A 19,473-nucleotide genomic window follows, 5' to 3' on the forward strand; every position below is an offset into this window, starting at 1 on the left:
CTTGCACTTAACTTCATACCCAAATAAATGGTGTTTTTCACAATCTTGACCTGTTCGTTGGCAAGATGCCAGTTGAATTTTCTTCTATTCATTCTGTTAGTTGTCAGTTTTTCAAGAATTAGCACTTCGCATTTTTGTTTGTTTATCTTCAGTCCATTTGTTGTTAAGTAGGTTTCAAGAATCGTGAGCTTCCGCTGCAGACCTATTGGTGTAAGGTCAATTAAGATGAGATCATCCGCATATGTCAGATAGTTAATGTGAGAACTATGAATTCTCGCCAGGAACACGTTTGCACCATTAAAGATGTCAGTAAAATCTGATATGAACAGGTTGGCAATTATAGCTGCCAAGGGTCATCCCTGTTTGATGCCTTTAAAGGTGTTAATTGGAGCAGATAACGAGCCCTTTCTGTCTAGTCTGATCTTAATAGTAGTGTTGGAATGTAGCTCATGAATTGCAGCTAGCAGACAGGTTGGACAGTTCCATGCATTTCGTTTTTTCCACAGCAACTCTCTATTTATGCTGTCAAACGCATATGAGAGGTCTATTAGGGCTAAGTAGACTTTGGTGTTAGTCCTGTAAGCTTCCATTTTCAGCAGATTTAAGAGTAGGAGGTTCACTCCACATCCTACCCCCTTTACAAAGCCTGCTTGTCTTGGGTCCACATGGTTCGATTCTTTGGCCCATTGTAGTAATTTTTGTTGGAGGAGGGTTGCATAAATTTTCTCCAACACATCCAGCAAGGCTATCGGTCTGTAGTTTTTCGGATTTTTTCTATCTCCTTTCTTAAAAATTGGAACAATCACAGCACTCTTCCATGATTTTGGAGTGGTACAGCACTTGAGTATTCTGTCAAACAAGATGACACAGAAATCGGCCCATTGTTCAGGATGTCGCTTGATGGTATAATTTGTTAGGCCGTCAGGGCCTGGGGCTCGAGAGGCATTCGCACTTTTAATTACTTGTAGGATGTCATCTCTTTCGAACACCAAGTCCCAGTGAGACAGATGTGGCGCTTTCCACGCCTCTGTTACGTCATCCTTATGAAAAAGGCTAGTATAGAATGATGCCCATTCGGTTTTTGAAACTGCGTTTGACTGTAATGCATTTTGTGGGGCTAAATTGTTATTTATCAGCCTCCAGTAGTCGGCAGTGTTTTTGTTAGCCATTTTCAACAGCATCAGTTCAGAGTCATTTTGGAGCATGATGATCTTGTGTGACTTGATCCAATTTTTATACGCTTGTCTAATCATTCTTTTACATTCAGCGGTGTTAACATTCGACATTCTTTGAGCTTTTCTTAGATCGTGCCGCATAGCTCTTTTGCATTGTAGAATTTCGAGATCAAATTTATGCTTTGGAGCGAAATCAACGTGTTTTAAGATATTTGAGCGTTCTTTAAATTGGGACAGCAGATGTTCATATTCAATGGACTGCATGGTCGTTTGAAATCCAGGCGCGATTTTATTTACCTCATCTTGTAAATATAGGCAAAGTGTACACGCCCCGGTTCTAACAGCGTGAGGCCAAGACTCTTGTACACGTTGCGTGTGGTGGATGACCACCATATCGTGATCACTGTGTAGCATTTGAATGACTTCAAAGTGAGTGGTCCTTGTATGGATGGTTTCTGATACAAATATATAGTCCAATATCGAACTTTGTCCAAGTCTGCGCCAAGTCGCTTGAGCTGGAGTATCACCGGTTGTGTTACCGTTCAGCATCGTTAATCCACGCAGTGCCATCTCCAGGCACCATTGCTTTGATAGCTGGAGTTGATGACTGGACAATTTCCTAGTTTCATTCACTTGATCCTGCTGTCTAATACAGCCAATGTTCAGGTCGCCACATATAATTAGCTCGTCTAGGTTTTCTTTATCCGTTAGATCATCGATCGTAGCTGAGACTTGGTCAATAAATGTTACCCCTCCTGTTGCCAAGTGATTCCAGTATACGTTTATAATATAGAGCAGGGGAGCTAAAGAATTTTCAGAGTGGAGTGAGCTGATGACGGAGACCTGAATATATGGAGAAATGTTCATAGACTTTACAATCCTGAATCCTGAGGCTTTCCTCACCGCCACGAGCAGGCCGGCCATGGGTCTGCCCTTTGCCTGCTTAATTGCTGGATTCAAAGCGGTTTCAAAGCCTTCAATATTTGGAATTTCACTTAACCAGGTTTCCTGTAAGCAAATTATATCAAGGTCTTCTGCCCATGCGGTTGAAAAAAGATGCAAAAAGCCTCTTGTGTTCCAGGAACCCATTGTGCAGTTCTTAGGCCCACAGTGGGCCTGGCGTTATTTACCCTGGTTCATATTCAGAGTCCCTGCTACCCAGGTCCAATCGTTAGCCTTTTTTTCTGTGTTGGCAGCAGACTCTATTCCATCACATTCAGAGCTTGATTTTTGGGCCCCTAGGATTGTTATCCTTATGAGATCTTCCATCTGTGATTGCGCGGATAAGGCTGAGTTTTCAGTGCCAGAACCCAGAACAGGCAACGAGGTCTGTGCAGCAGCTAGATCCTTTGCTGCTGACATTTGTTCCCTTTCGGTCTCACAAACAGACACATTTGTTGTGGTGTTTCGTGAGAATCTGAACTGAGAACGATCAGCCACTTTGGAGATATCAAATCCCAGTGACATCAACACTGGGCCAGCCCCGAGCAAAGTTTCCACAATCAGTTTAGATTGAACATGTAATATCACAGCGTCATTTTTGTTTTCGTTAAAGAATTCCACCACTTTCAGATCCTCAGATTCGATAGATCTGAGCGTGGGAACGAGATGACATAACCACAATACGTTGTGGCGATTCAGAATTAAATCGTCAGAAGACTCAATACGTTCCAGTAGAACTTGATGAAACTGTTGTGCTTTTTAGTTAGACGAGTTGGCCTTTAGTCCAGTAGTTGTTTGTGGCTGAGTTTTCTTAATTTCAGGCATTTTAACTTTACTGTTCATCATAGCTCGTGTGGTATCTGCCGGTTTAAGTGTGTCGTGTTGATCATCCCATGTCAAATCCTCACTCCCATGTGATCTTCTGCTTAAGTCCCTAAAATGTTCGTTTGTGGCACATGTGATTTTGTGCTTCAATGATAAGGCAGCAGCCAACTTCTTTCTTTTCTCGTCAAGAGTCATAAACGCTGTAGGAGGCTGTGAGTAATCCTTTTGTATTGCAGAGGGATGTTGAATCACTTGACACACTCTTCTCGCCGTATAAGGAGGGGGGCAGACTCTTTATTTCACTCAGAGCACCCTTCTCAGGCAACGTTATGGTTGAGGATTAAGTTTTGGTATTAACAGTCTTGGGTGATGATTGTTGCGATTCCAAGGAGTTTGCGCCTGTGTTATGCAGAGGCAGCCCTTTGTCTGCACTTAAATCCTCAAAGCTTGGGGTCTCTTGTGAAATAGTTCCAACCGCTTGCTGGATTTTTCCAGATTACATTTGGTCAATATTATCAACGTCATCATATGTGGATAGGTTCATCATGTCCGCGGAGATGCCACTGGGACTGGGAATGACAATAATGATTCGTCATTCTCAAAAGTTCCCTCTTTAGCGGGCATTTTCAATATATCGCTTTTTTCATTGATAACAGTTTTATTTAGTGTCAAATGAACTGTTTTGATATTACGTAAAAATTTGCGCGAATCAGTTCCTCGTTTCCTTCTCTTTAAGGGTTGATTTTTGGATTTTTTTAGACGCGCACTCGTCAATTAAGATTGTGTTGATTGCAAGTCTTGAGTGTTAGCTGGTTTTTTGAATATGTCATACAGTTCAGGAACCTTGTCAAGACCATCAGTCAATGAGAGTGAGTTAGATGTATTAGTGCTCTGAGCAGTTAAGAAAATATTGGATGTTGAGGCCGTTTGGGGATCTTGCAAGGCCAAATTCCAAGCCACTTGACTCACTTTTAAAATTGCGCTGAACTGACTGAGGGAGCTGCGAATTAACGGTCAAGTGAGAGGCGTGTGCTTTCAAGTCAGTCGGAGCCTTCACTCCCTTTTCCGCCAGAGGAATCACAATGGCACAATGATGCAGAATCTCTTCAGTTGCTGATGGCTTCTCTTGGATAAGGATGACTTCGTCCGTGGGCAAGTGCTCGATCCTAATAATGTCTCTATTCGGAGTCTGATTTAGGGAAGACATCTCTGGGTTCTCCGAATCTTTCTTTGGTGTAACAAATAGCAAGATCTTGTTACCAAAGTTAACTTGACTCTGAGATGGAAGGGATTGACAATCGGCACATCTGGGTTTAGCACATGAGAGGTTTGCCTCTTTTTTTTGTTGAAAGAGGTTCAGTGCTTCTTTGGCTACGTCGGCTAACAATTTTTTGTCCAAGTTAGCATTTTTGGCGGACCCCGCCAATGAGTCTACAGCCCAGTTGGTCTTTTTAGACATCTCGTAGCATGCCTGTTTCTGGTCATTGTGTGTACTTTCATGGGTCAGAAGTTTACTGTTCAGAGAGGATACCAAGCAGGAGAGGTCTTTGATATTTTCATTAAGGTGTTCATACATTTTAATGAATGGCGCCATTGAGATTGTCATAGAAGTAATTATAGTGGCTTGCGAGTCTTGTAAGTGTTGCGCCTTTCTCATAGCGTCATCGTACACCACCTCCTGTTTGGTACGTCGCCTCTGGTGATATACTGGCCGTCTAATCTTTGGAAATGGCAGTTCCATTATGGATGAGTCAGAAGATGATAGCTCTGATGACGTGGCTGCAGAAGTTTTTCTTTTCTGCAACGAATCTTCACTTATTGAATTTGTCGTTTTTTGTGGACTTTGGATTCATCATTTTAGTTATTTTCCTTTGTGAGCATCTAATGTTGGGAGAGATGCTCGAATCAATTCTCCTGCGTTTTAGAGTGGGCGTTATATCCGTGATTTTCGCTTGGTGAAGCTTTTCAACAATCGGATTTGTATTTATAGAATGTTCAATAGAAGACTCAAGCACAGCAGCAGTGTTTTCGTTAGTATTAGAATTAGAGTTAGTCCTTTCCTTATTTAACCATGTAAGGTCAAGCAGGACTTTGTTTACAATATCTAGTGAGTTTCTTCTGTTTCCGAGGTAATGTGACTCTTTGTGGTCTGTTGCAATTGGTGGCAACTGTATTTGAGCAACACTTGATGGTTCGATCGACATTGGATTCGAGTGGTCAGTCGAGGGGCAAAACACATTGTCCACATCCTCTATGGCCATATGTGCCTCTATGGCACTTCCTGCGCTGATCAATGGCGAAGGTGCCACATTTTCAGAAGTACTGAAAAAGCGGGCATGCGGGGACCCAGAATTCACACAGTTATTTGTGCTTAGTACATTTAGATCACTCAGCGTAAGTGAATAGCCTCTTTCACCTACACCAGCCGCAAGATCGTGATCATCATTCAAACCACCAGTGTTAACTGATGGAAGAGTGTGTTTATTAATCGAGTGCCACACCAAATCTCTCAAGGGAGCCACGTCTCGGGTTACAGGCGCTAACAGGGTGGAGTGCAATGTTAGATCGTTAACTGCATTTTTTAATTGTGGTACTAAGTGAAAGCTTTCAGCCGGTCCATGCAGAAGTGTCTTGCTTACACAAGCAGAACCACACAATCGAGACATTTCCCGAAATTTTTTGTCATTTTGTCATTGACAGCCGCTGAACTAATCAGGACATTAGCGTCCTCATGTGGCAAGGATGCCCTGTAATCACTTACTTGTGACTGAGCCAATGGGGTGGACGGTTGTACAGTACATTCAGAGGCACATTCAGAAGGCATTCTTTGAGTCTGTGAAGACGCAGCTTCCAGTCTCCTCTGGCCGCGTGTTTTTGAAAACGACACCGGTTTCGAGGCGTCTCTCATGGCTGTGCTGGATCGAGCCGAAACTGAGGGCAGACCAAACGGAGGTGGGGGCCGCTTCAAGGCTTCTAAGCACTTCCCACACTTTCCCACATGTGAGACTCTTTTGAGACTCTTAAGTACAGTGCCCCCCGGTATATGCCGGTCTATATGCCGTGTGTGCTTTTCCCTTTTTTGAAAAATAAATAAATAAATTGGGACCAGCCAACAAGACACACGGCAGTCACACAGCAAACACACCTTTACTATGGCGTCCTCACCTCACCTCCACCTCCACCTCCTCGCCTGCAGGCTGCAGGTTGCAGGCTGATAGGTTGCCGGCTGCTGCGGGCTTCTGGGCCTCCAGCCAGTCAGGCAGCCGCGAGAGGACTTCGCCGTGGTAGGACTTCACAACCGGATCCTCTCCTTCCCGGGCGGCTTTCCAAAATTTCCAAAAGTTGCAGAGCTGCAGCCGTAAGAGTGGACTCCCAAGGACTCCCAAGGCAGAGACTCCAAAGCTCAGACCGCCGCCCAGGCGCCACAGAGGGAAAGCACCCTCTCGGTGCACAACACAAAGCAGCTGCGCTTGAGTTTGAGGAAAGGACCTCACAAGTTCGTCGAGGATCGTCAAGCCGCTTTGCCGCAAAAGAACATCAGATGATGCTTTTCGACTTATATTCCCGCTCTGCCTGTAAAAAAGAGATGGTTTTATGCAACATGACATTTTTATGCTGGCATAAAACCAATTGATTTCTATGACATTCACTTGTTTATAAGACCTGCTAAAATCAGGCAGATACCATAAAAATCCATTGCAAATGCTGTCTGCATGGCAGGTGACATTTACAGTTTTTAAAATTCAGGTGCGAAAAAGGTTTTAGGGCTATTTTGCCTGATGTTAACATATTATTTTGCGTATTTTCCGAATGTGTAAAATTGCATGCATGACACAGATTTGCACAACATTGGAAATGTAGGCAGTCCCAAGTTTTTATGCATTCAAACATCGGCATTAACTTTTTTTTTCTCCAGGTTTTGGGTTGAGTGTTCGTGGAGAGTAGGCCCATTGCCCTGTGATGGTGTGCAAGTTCCTTGTGGTTTCATTGGTGTGACAAAGCTGCCTCTAGGGAGGCCATACAACCATAGAAAACCTATTATTCAATCTGTTGTAAGAAGGGCAGCTATTGTACCAATGCCTGCACTGGCTTAGCAAGTACGTTAGAACATGAAAACACAAGACTTGCACTTAGACCACGCGGGACTGTATAACTGTAGCTGCAAACGTCTCGAGCATAAGAATCATATATTAAATGTGTTGGATATAGATACATATTGGATTTATAATTGTGCAATGGCACAGGCCTATTTTGTCAGAGAATGTTCCCTTAGAAATATATCCATGCTCTCATCACAAAAGGAGCGAGAACAGAATAAGCCACAGTCCGAGCAAACGACCGGAAGAAAGATAAGCTTTGCACTGCAAGGCCCGGGGTGCTTCCGGAAATGTTTCCTTATGTGACTTATTAGGTAGAACTAGGGCACTAAAGGGCTGTGTGTTAGAATCCCTGTATGATATAATAAGTCATGTCCCTTTAAGGAAGCCTGATGCAACTTGCTTTAATGCTTTAAAAATAAGCTGGACTCAGAGCAGATCCCCCAGCGTGGAAATCAGAAACAACCAGAGCAGCAAGAACATTCATAGTTAGATTAGAGTAAACTGCTTAAGTGTTAAAGATAGAATATAGAGCTTGAGACACCACCATTTTGTGACAACTGGCAAACAAGGGCTTGTGCGGGAGATGGAAGCAGCAAGTGGATTGCAAGCTAGAGAGCAGGGGAGGCCCAGATAGGGGTTGAGCGAACTTCAATCCAGCCAATGGAGTAGCTATGCCATGTTAAGCCCTTTCTTGACGCACTGAAGTGCTACAAATGGCTGTTACATAGTATCTTTTTTTATTTTACAAAGAGACAAGGGCCTGGCATTTCTGGTCGTTCTTCCTGGAAATTGAATTACAGGAATTAGGTTTAAAGGTCTAGCATTATGATTCTGCATGTCCTGAAGCTAAATTAGAGGAATTAGGGGCACTTGAAATGTTGCTTGTGTCCAAGAAAGGGTATGTTCTGTTGAATTAGTTCCAGCTTTGAAAGGCGAACTGGAAAAAAAAATGCGTTTGAAACAGCATGTCCAAAGCAGTGGTCGTGTAAGGGAAGTATTTAGGCCAGAGGACATGAACAAGTAGAGAGGACTTAGCATCACTACACACACAACACAGCCAAAGTCTATTCTCCAGGCTTAATACGCCTTGGACTAATAGAATTGAAACATACGTGATTTTAGAAGCAATTGTGCTTAGAGCAACAGACCACCAGACCATTGCTTTTCAAAAGCATCAACGGATATCAGGATTTTTCACCAAAATACAACAAGCAGAAATGTTTAAAACGAATGGAAATAATTAGAACTACAATTACAAATAGTTAGATAATTGTTTGCTATTTCTGAAAGCCAATACTTGCTGATTTTTAGTGAGAATGGATTAAAGGACTGAGATTATTGAGATCATTGTTGAAAATAAGACATCATTGTGATGCATGGTTGCTATCATGGTGATTAAAGAACACACATGCAAATGATTGGTTAATAACACATGGGGCCTCATTACGAGTTTGGCGGCAGCCATGGAGCTATCAGCTCCATGGCTCCCGCCAAACCGGGCTCCTTTACTGGGTTCCCAGAATGGGGAATTACCGGGCCATTCCGAGTTCGGATGGCCCAGTAATTCCTCCCTCTGGGAACCCGGGCCCGGACCTTCCCCATTGCCATCTGAGCCCCCATAGGGCTCAATGGGAATGCGAGAGGGAGCTATCAACGGGCCGATTACGACCGGCCCGTTGTTAGCTCCCTCTTCCCCTCGCGGAACCCGGTAAAGATGCCTGGTTTTACCAGGCGTCCTTACCGGGTCCCGGAGGGGACCTCGTAATTTCGCGGGGCGGTTTAACAGGTCTGCCTCCATTAGCTGAGCCCGTTAACCTGTTCCGCGAAGGTCGTAATGAGGCCCATGGTTTCATAAACACCTTAATACCTTAAAAATATACATGAATGTGTTATTCTTGAAGCTTTCAACAGTTACAGTGCCTGGTCCAGGGAGTGAAAATAAATAATCTATTGTGTTATCAATAAACGTGCAATTGAAGGAGGTTGTCATAACAGACTGATTCAAGGACGTGCTCCCCATTCACAGAGAAGGGCACATATGCGAGCATAGCAGATTAAGATGCATGGTTTGAGTAAGAAGTTGATAAAAGTAATTATTCACTAAATCATTCTTTTCTATTTTTTGACAACAGATTGGCAACATTTTGTGTTTAGCCCCTTAAAGGGCAACTCTCAAACTAAAGTCTTCAGAGAGTTCACAAAAGGTGAATGTTAAAATGGAAAGCCCCCCACAAAAATATATTATTTGTAATCTTCGCTGTGAGGAGAGTCCCTTTCTTTGGGGTAAAAGGTCAGAAGGTGGTCAGGGTAAAATACATGTCAACAATGACACTAGGATTCAGTTTATTTAGAATCGGGAATTGCGTTGAGGAAACTCGAGCCATGGAGAGCAGCCCCATATTAGGGTGAGAACCAGGAAGGCGGAAAGAGGCAGTATTTGAAACTTAATGTTATCCCTGTCACAATATTTTATTGTATGATATACTGCCTGATAGGCCATCCTGTTTCAGTTTGGGCTATTAGGTGTCCCTTGCGACACCTATTTGCCGAAACTATTGCCTTAGAGTACAGCTAGGGAGAAATGGCATATGAGGAGAGACACAAAACTTACAGGTGTTGTTTGGTTATTTGTCCACCCATTGATTTCCCCTGGGCATGCTAATCCCTTTGGCCATTCGCATACAGTTCCTGCCCCTTCCCGCCCAAAATACTTCCTCATTGGAACTCTTTGAGCTTGCTTTAACCAAACCTTACCATCAAACTTTGCACTTAAATTTCCTGCCAGTGTTTTCTCAAAGGAGTCTTCTGAGATTTAATGACTTAATTGGAGTTGTAAATACGCTACTGGTGTGATAAGTGCCTTAACTAGGTCTGCCTTCAGCCACTCGATTTTTAAGCACTATGCGTGGCCTTCACTGAAGTGGTGTTAAAAAGCAAGTAGTGGCAAAGCCAGCAGTTTTGGCTTGTGTATATGTGTTAGGCATTGGATAGGCACTGCTATTAGATACTCTGATACTTGCACCATTTTGCACCTGCTACCATTAATAGTCAGTTAATACCACTACGGCTGTGTCTAGTAAGTGCCTTTGCCATCCCCACACAAAAGCCCAAATTGCTGGCATTGCCAATGCTTGATTATAGAGATAACTCTTGGTCCAGAACATCCACTCTTACAAGTAAACAGTTATTGGTTTGGTGTTTAGCGATTTCCCTTTGCAAATGCTGTATTCTTCTGCTTTGACTAAGCAAAACGAAAGAGGTGATCGCTGGAAAATTGAGAATTGATCTTAACCTCTGGCATTGCTCTGGGCAACCCTCCAGATCATCATCGTTCACCTGCCAAGCCATTACAAAAGGGGAAAGACCATATGCAAATCAGGCTTAGTTCCACGCCAAAAGGGGCAGGACAGCCCAAACTGTTTGGTCACATCCATTCTGCATGGGACCACAAGCATCCCCAGACATGTTTCGGCCTCATTAGGGAGGAGTAACTTGGGTCACTAGACTCAGCAGGCAAGGGACCCCACGTCTGGGCATGGCCGTCCCACCCGGGGTGACTCAGCAAAACATAACAGGTGGGGTCTGGAAGGTGACATGTAACTTTGTGTCTACCAATGTCAGACATGGTTAAAAGTGTAATGTAGTGTGAACCAAAGGACCATCCTTGATGCTAATGGAAAGTAAACATGAGCTCTGAGCATTAACTTCTTATATTGAAGGACAGTACATAGAGGTTTTTTTTATTCCAATAGTCTGGGCCGAGCACTGGTGACCTTGAGCCTGGTACACTATGATTCTTTTGTACCTTCCGGATGAGCGCCAAGTGTTCTAATAAGAAATAAACAAGAGATAACAAGGCATTGCGGAGGGACTTCAAATCTCTCTCCTCGCTGTAGTTTCAGTCCACTGATATTTTTGATTAGGTTTAGAAAAACTTTCCCAGTTGTAAGCGTGTGGGAGCATGCTATCCCCCTCCCATCTGACCAGAAAACTTTAGCTGTTGTACATGTGGGAGCGTGAATGCCCGAATAGTATAAATAAAACAAGTTTCAGACCCTGCAAACGGCTGTTCGGCGACCGAGCTAGGCGAGGGGACACAAGAATACTAAGGGCTGAAGACAGACATTGCAGTTGGGAGGGGCCCACTCCCTCATTTTTTTCTTTTATTGGATTTTAAAGCCATTAAGCTGGATTCTGGCTATTTTGAAGCATTTTGAGTCCCTAAAGCAATTACAGCTGGTAAGATAGCCCAGCGGGTTGAGCACTCACTGCTGCGATCTGAGCGTGATCTGCAGGTCGCAGGTTCGAATCCCGGCAAGGCCAACTCAGCCTTTCATCCTTCCAAGGACAATAAATAAGTACCAATTTTGGTTGGGTGATATTGTATGTAAATATGTCCTCTGTAAAGCGCTTTGGATTACAGCGCAATATAAATAACACATCATTATCATTAAAGGACTCTTCCGGGTGACCTTTGAGCAGAACTTGGATTCTTTTCGAGCTGCATGGGGAACACTCCTGTTGTTTACCCCCAAGGCAAATCGACTCACGACCTAAGAGCAGACACCTTATTGTATATGCTGGCCCCATTAATGCCAGGGATCATTTAATTCTTTTTGAAGCATCTCATCATCCTTGTTATGCCTTTTTGATGAAAAGATCATGGTGCATGAACAGATGTTTTTAAACATTTGGGGAATTTTTCCTTTTCTAATTATTTTTTCATTTCTCTTGAATTGTGGATTATCCGAAGCATTCAGTCTTCTGCAGGCAATTCAACCCCCACATTTAGTGCGTATCAGAGGCTTTTAACTTTCATTAATATCACATTGAGAAAGGTATTGAGGCAGAAGCTTCTGTAAGGTTCCCTAGTATCACCTGGTGAAGCAGGTAGTTTTTGTTTTTTACGTGACTATGATTTCTTGGACAAGGTTGAGGTTGATGAGTCTTAGTCTTGATTTGAGGTAGTGGCAATGACAATGATTTCAGCTTTTTCAATAATTACTTTTTGCTTTTTAAGTGTGTCGTTTGTGTGCAGTGAAAACCATAGCAATGTTTCTTTGTTACATATTTCTCATAACTAAAATATTTGCTTTTTACAGGAGTGTAAGAAGCATTAATTGAGTGTTCTTTATTGAGTGAGAAGTACTTGAACATGAACCTGAAGAATGGAGCATATATCTAAATGCATTGTGTACTGATATGTGATACATGATACATGTCTTTTAACACATATGTGAATGGTTACTGGATGGTGTGAGCAGTGGACTATCAACACAAATATATGTGACATTGGCAAAGCCACTCCTGTGCTGATGAATGAGTAGCAGCCACCCATTGCAGGGGTTTGATCTCCTGCTCTCATTATGGATGCGCAGTGAGAGGTATATGATTTTCCCTACCCCTACTCTTTCGACAGCCCCTGCTTTTAGGGGGTCTTGAACACTCCTCTGGGGGTAGAGAGAAGGCTCTGCATGTAGGGGTGATAAAAATCACATAACTTTGATACCCCAGACAGCACATTGCTCACCTTTCCTACACCTGAATAATATTCTCTCCAGGGCTAGGAGGTTTGCTACAGGCCTTGCGTTACAAAGCATAATATACAGTGTAGAGAAGAGCAGGGTTGCTTTTGAAGCGATTCCGCTTAATAGCTATCTAGCTAAGATGCATTAACACACTCTAGTGAAGAGAATGGGGTCTCACAAGAGACCAGCATATCTTTTCAAGTAAGCTACCTGGCTAAGAGAAATGGCTAACCCACATGTTGATGTCCCTATCCCTGTGTACTGCCACTGTGCAGTAACCGGGTGGCTACAGGGAGGAGGTCTTAGGAATGTCAACACCAACTTCACAGTGGCAGTGCCTGGGAAACATTGTTCACATATATAAAAACACCTGTACCAAACCAGGAGGCATGTTTGAGACCCTACACATTAGGAGGGATCTAGATCAAATACAGTACACACCCTGTGGATATCCTCAAGTCACCTTGCAGCAGGTAGACCACCAGAACTGGTCTCAAGGGGGCTTGATATACCCCACCACAAGGGATGGATATGGTCATTTTGCTATGGAAGGGTTAACCCTAGAATACATCCTTAGGTTCCACCCAAATAGGGAGGCAAATTTCCCATATAACAGGGGGCAGTATAACATTTCTGGTGTGACATTTTGACACTGTCCGCACACAAACTGTGGAATATAGAGCCTTGGGAGCTGCACCCAGACCAATAATAGCAAGGGAAGAAGGACCACTTCCATTCCAGACCCTAAAGCCCTTAATAGGCACTTGCCTCACAAAGCAGGAGGACATCCCTAGATGGTAGTCCAGTAAATTGAGCCAGCTAGAGGCAGCCTACACTCGGGTCACTCCTCAGCAGAGGCAGATCATAATGCTTACAGGTTGTAATCTGCCCATGGAACACTGTGATAGTTGGGTTTCAGTGTATGGTTGGTTGTACCTTCATTTAATTGGGACTCCTTCACTTTCAGCATTAACCTTCATTCTGAAAGAGATATTAAACTCCCAGGGAGCAGACGCAGAATGAGCTTAGGGCTGGCAATACCTGGGGGCAATTCTTCCATGGTCAAAGGAGTACTTATGCCCCTTATAAAAGCTGAATCAGTAAGACTAGAAGTCATCAGATGCCTAGCAGTATTGCCCCGTGACCAAGAAAGAAAACTCCAGTTGGGCCACATAGTGACAGCTACTTACAGGTCCCTAGGCAGAGATCATCTTGGTAGACCCCCGGGGAAGGGTAGAGGAAGGAATCAGGTGAGAATAGCACTCTAAGAAGAGCACCACCTACTAATACCACTTGTACCAGACAGGAACCAGGCAGTCATACCTTCTCAGCTAGAGGCAGAAAGGGTAGGACAAGGGCTTCCAGTATGCCCCCTGGCAAAGACGAAAGGGAGACTTTTAATAGCACAACACTGTCTGGAGAAAGAGATAGAACACGTTCCAAAAAGAAGCTGGTTGGGATAGAAGATCCTTTAAGGGCAGAAGTGGTGATAAAACACCTATCGGTAAAGAGACAGGCCACAGCTTAGGCAGCCACAAAGAGACAGAGATAAAGACTATCCTTCTTCTCCTTCACAGAAAGAGGAGAAACAGGACTTGGCACCCAAAATAGATCAGACACCCACCAGGAGGGAGGAGAAGAAAGGAGAAAGGAAGCTTTGAGAGTTCTCTATGGCAACAGTGGCAGAAACTGCAAACCAGACTCACAGGATAATACCAGTGACTAAAGATCCAAGGGATTGGTTAGTGGTACAATTGGACTCTGGCACACAAGTCTACATATTCAAAGAAAGACACAAGGAGCTTTTGCATCATACACCCCACTAAACAAAAAGTAAAGGTTATTACTCCGAAAGGAGAAGTGGTTGAGGACAATAATGTGTATATAGTTACAATTCACATTGAAGGGTAATTTCCAAAGGAGATAGAGCCACTGGTATAATTTGCATATAACACACGATGGCCTTTTAGCAGACTATAATTGACCCAGGCTATCTGTTAGTGAAAGCCCTAGAGGGTGGAGGGGGGCAGAAGTAATTAAACCAGCTTTTTCAGATCAGGTTGGGGAAGATGTAGTGAGCTCTGTGAGAAACATGAAGGTGTCTCCCTGACTAGTCCCTGGGGATCTGTCATCCAGGTGGCTAGGACACAGCCATCACTATTGGATCCAGTTCCTGGGGGTGGACCAGTGAGGGATGATCACATGGATGGGGGTCCTCAGGGAGCGGAAGTGGGACACTGACGGGTGAGATGTGGTATCCCCCTTCTTATAACACCTTTTCCCCATTCTACCACGGAGGATACTCAAACACTCCCCCCCCTCCCCCCTTTTCTGCCACAAACACTTTCGCACACCACGAAAGACAATGGACTAACACCAGAGCCATTTACCTGACATGTCCCAACACAAGGGCTAGGCAAAGTCAGGCAATTGACCAGAATCACACACATCTGACGGCCCTTTCCCTTCCCCACAGGGATAAAAGATGGAACACGGAAGCACACGGCGAGCAAAGTAGACTGCACGACGAGACAGCTATCCAAGCACAGCAGTTCAAGAGGAGGAGAAAGGCGGCGAGAACCGAAAGGGCAGCAAGGAGAGAAGCGACCTTGCCCTTTCCGACCCAGCCCCCCGAAGCCTCTGCACAAGGAAGCTTAAGACCACAAACAATAGCCAGCGTGTGTTGCAGGTACATGGAGCACACCTACACTGATAATCAGAGCTGGGAGAGACACTTGCTGCCGTGGTACTGGCCTTGACTCCAGAGACAATAAAAGCCAAGCGGTTCATCACAGCTTGTGAGTCGAGGGGAGAGCCAATAAGAAACTGAATTGTGTTGAACGATAGTAGCAAATGGCAAATTGAGGGAGGTTCAAAGAACTGTTAACATTAAGGGAAAACCAACTGCAGAGGGGTCCAACACCATGTGGGTGCTTACTCAAAAGACTCTGGTTGATCTCTCTTTTGTAAAAACTACTGATAACAGAAGGCCTTGGGAGAGCCGCAAGGAAAAGGTCAAAATGGCCATACAGGGGTCTAGCAAAATCCTCTCTACAGTTGAAAGTATTTGACTGACAAATCAGTGGAAAGCTAAGAGAGATGAATCCCGAAAAGTGAGAAAGCAAACGGAACAGTGTGTTGACACGAGTGAGCTCGACAGAGGGAGGTCCACAGTGAATTGTTCAAAAAGACATTAAAACTTGTGAATGCAACAGTTGAGATCATTTGGAAAAAGCCGTAGTGAATCCGACTGAGGGAGGCTAACATTCGAGAGGGGTCTGAGCCCAGAAGAGGGGGATCCAGTGGTGAAAAGCAATCAACCAACGACAAATGAACACCATAGTGAACCCGATGGAGGGAGGCAAACATATGAGAAAGGTCTGAGCCCGGAAGAGGGGGACCCAAAGGTGAAGTCACCACCCAACATTTCTTTTTTTTTTTTAACACATCAGGTGCTCGGAGGCAAGAGACTTTTTGTAGAAAAGAGACTTAACCCCCAACGTCTTGACACCTAAGAACAGAACTCTTGTCTTGTGCTGGGAAGCTGATAAATCTCTTAACATCAAAGAAAGGAAGGGAGGGGAGGCCCCCCATCTATCCCGACCTAGCCTTCGCCCAGTGAAAGGATCCAGCTCTCACTGAAGCTTTTCTATAAGCAATTTCAGAAGGAGAAGACTTAGAGAAGGGAAGTCCCTTTTTCTTCCTAAAAGAAGGATTGCTTTATAGAAGAGAGACACATATGGAAGGTTTAGTTAAAACACAGTTAGTAATACCCAAGAGCCACCGCAAGGTTGTACTGGAGATTACACATTCCCATTTTACTGGGGGACATTTACAACTATCTAAAACCCAGGTGCATATTAGTGGGAAGTTTTACTGGGCAGTTATCCACACCTATATAAAAACCTTCATCCAGATGTGTGAAATATGTCAAAATATCAGAATGCACATCACATTACCTGCCCCTCTGAACCCATTGCCGATCATAGAAGTCCCCTTTTCAAGAATCAGTATGGACATAATTGGACCCCAAGAGACATCCAGGTTAGGCAATAAATATGTCTTTGGGATTGTGGATTATGCAACCCGATATCCTGAGGCATTCCCAATGCAAAATAATACCACACAGAAGATCCTTAAACATCTTCTACCGTATTTCTCCATGGTCAGCTTTCCCAAAGAAATACTAACAGACCAGGGTTCGAATTTTATGAGTAAGCTTATGGCCGAAGTCAAAGGGCTACTCCACATTACCACCTTGTGTACCTCTGTGTACCATCCCCAAACTGATGGCTTGGAAGAAAGGTTCAATAAAACCCTGAAACTATTTTTACGAAAATTGGTAGACAAGGACAGGAAAGACTGGGACTGAATGATCCCATGGGTACTATTTGCAGTGAGGCAAACCCCACAGGCTTCTACAGGTTTCTCTCCCTTTGATATTCTCTATGGTAGAGGGCCAAGAGATGTCCCGGACATGCTCTGAGAAACCTGGGAAGAACGAGAGGAGGCCCCATTCCCATCTCGCAAACCACCACCATAATGCGAGAACCTATGACATAGGTTCGAGACTTAGTTTGCACTCATATGGAAAAGGCCCAGAGCCAACACAAATCTACTTATGATAGAAATGTGAATTTAATATCATTCTCCATAGGACAAAAAGTAATGATCCTCTTAGCCACCTCCGAATACAAACTTGTCTCCAAGTGGCACAGACCTTATGAGATAGTAGAACGAATGGGAACCTGTACTTATAAAGTAGCCCAACTGGACAGAAAACAGAAGGTCCATTTGTATCACGTAAATCTTTTGAAAGAGTGGAAAGAGAACCCCTCAGCCATGCATGCCAAAGTATTAGCCTGTCTGGTTCCTGAAGAGAGAGATAACTTTGACTTAATTCCTCCCGAGTTAGGATGTATCCAACAACAAGAAGATCTAAAAGATGTAGTGGTCTCATTTCCCAGATGTATTCTCAGAAAAACCAGGAAGAGTAAAAGGCACTTACCATTATATTAGAACACCTAAAGGTAAAGTGGTTAATTTAAAACTTTAAACGCTCCCAGAAGCCTGTAAACAGATAGTGATCGAAGAAGCCAACAAAATGTTTAAAGCTAATATTATTGAGCCCTCTTTACATGGCGCGCTAGCCACTTTCCAACGCCTCATGGATCAAATCCTGCAACACTATTCCCATTTCTGTGGAGGTTATATTAACAATATCATCATTTATAGTAAGACTTGGGAGGACCATCTTTATACCATCATGACAGTCCTCAGAAACGCTCGCCCAACTGCTAATTCAGCTAAGTGCAGATTGGCCCAGTAAACCGTAACATACCTTGGCTTCTTTGTAGGGAATGGGAATGTACACCCCCAACATGAGATGGTAAAAGCCGTCTTAGATGCACCAACCACCAAGATGAAAAGAGATCTTGGAGCTTTTCTCGGGTTAAGAGGAAATTACCGTAGGTTTATCCCCAACTTTTTGGACAAAACAGCCAGCTGACAGATAAACGTAAGAATGCTGAACCCCAGAAACTTCATTGACATGACGAGCATGAGATATGTTATAACGCCTTAAAACAGACTGTGTGCCAGAACCCAATGCGAAAGGTAGTCGATTTCTCTAAAGAGTTCGTATTACAGACGGATGTCTCTCTTACAGGGTTAGGAGCCGTTCTGTCCCAGGTTTTCTATGGATTGGAACACCCCATATTATTCACCAGTCGCAAGCTGTCCCCATGTGAAAATAATTACTCTGTGTTGGAACTAGAGGCCCTGGCCGTCAAGTGGGCCATTATCCATCTTAGATAATACCTATTAGGATGAAAATGAAAATTCACACTTGTTACAGATCACTCATCCCTAGTTTGGATTAGCCAACGCAAAGATTCCAACCCTTGGGTCATGCAATGGTTTCTAGACCTACAATGCTATTGTTTCGCTGTGGAACACCGAAAAGAAAAAGCACAGGGAAATGTACATTTTCTTTCCTGTTTCCCTGTGAAATAAATGTGGCTACATCACATGAAGGAAGGGTAAGTGCGGAACCTGAAGGTGTCTCCCTGGGTCTGTCATCCAGGTGGCCAGGATACGGATGCAGTTCCTGGGGGTGGACCAGTGAGGGAGAATGACCTGGATGGGGGTCCTCGCAGAGCAGAAGTGGGACACTGATGGCTGAGACGTGGTATTCCCCTTCTTATAACACCTTTCCCCCATCCTACCACATAGGATACTCAAACACTCTACGCCTCGTCCCTTTTCCGACATGGACACTTTCGCACACCACAAAAGACAACGGACTAACACCATAGCAGTTTACCTGACATGTCCCAACACAAGTGTCGGGCAATTGACCAGAATCACACTGTATGTACGTTTGGAGAACCCCCGCTACCACATTCTGACTTATCATTTGTGAACACTTTTTTCTTTCTTGTGAATACCATCCCACACTCTCTTTGTATTTAGTTGTAAGAATTGGCAATAGTTGTTTTTTAGTATAGGCCCTTTTATTTGACAAGAAACCACTAGGACTGACTTATTATTATTTGATGGTCGTCGCTTGCTCCCATCTTAGATTTAGGTTTAGCTTAGGCATTTTTCCTTATCACTTTCCTGAAACACTTGTCTATAGGTGCGTAATAAATGCCATATCATATATCATATCCAATCTACCTATACAGTTTATTAAACACCTTTGAACTGTGATCACTTGTGTCTGTCTTTACTGTCGCCACCATGATTTCCTTACAGCTCATATACAGCCTCATGGGCTGTTCTAGGTATAGCACAGTTATACAATAATCATGTAGGACAGGACATAGATTGCCCCCCACATAAAATGCCAGTGTTTGCACAACCAGAGCCTCAGTGACAATATCCAATCATAGCACAGAC

This window comes from Ambystoma mexicanum, chromosome 4q (assembly GCF_040938575.1).
Source record: "Ambystoma mexicanum isolate Mex_15411 chromosome 4q, UKY_AmexF1_1, whole genome shotgun sequence".
Classification (NCBI taxonomy): Eukaryota; Metazoa; Chordata; class Amphibia; order Caudata; family Ambystomatidae; genus Ambystoma; species Ambystoma mexicanum.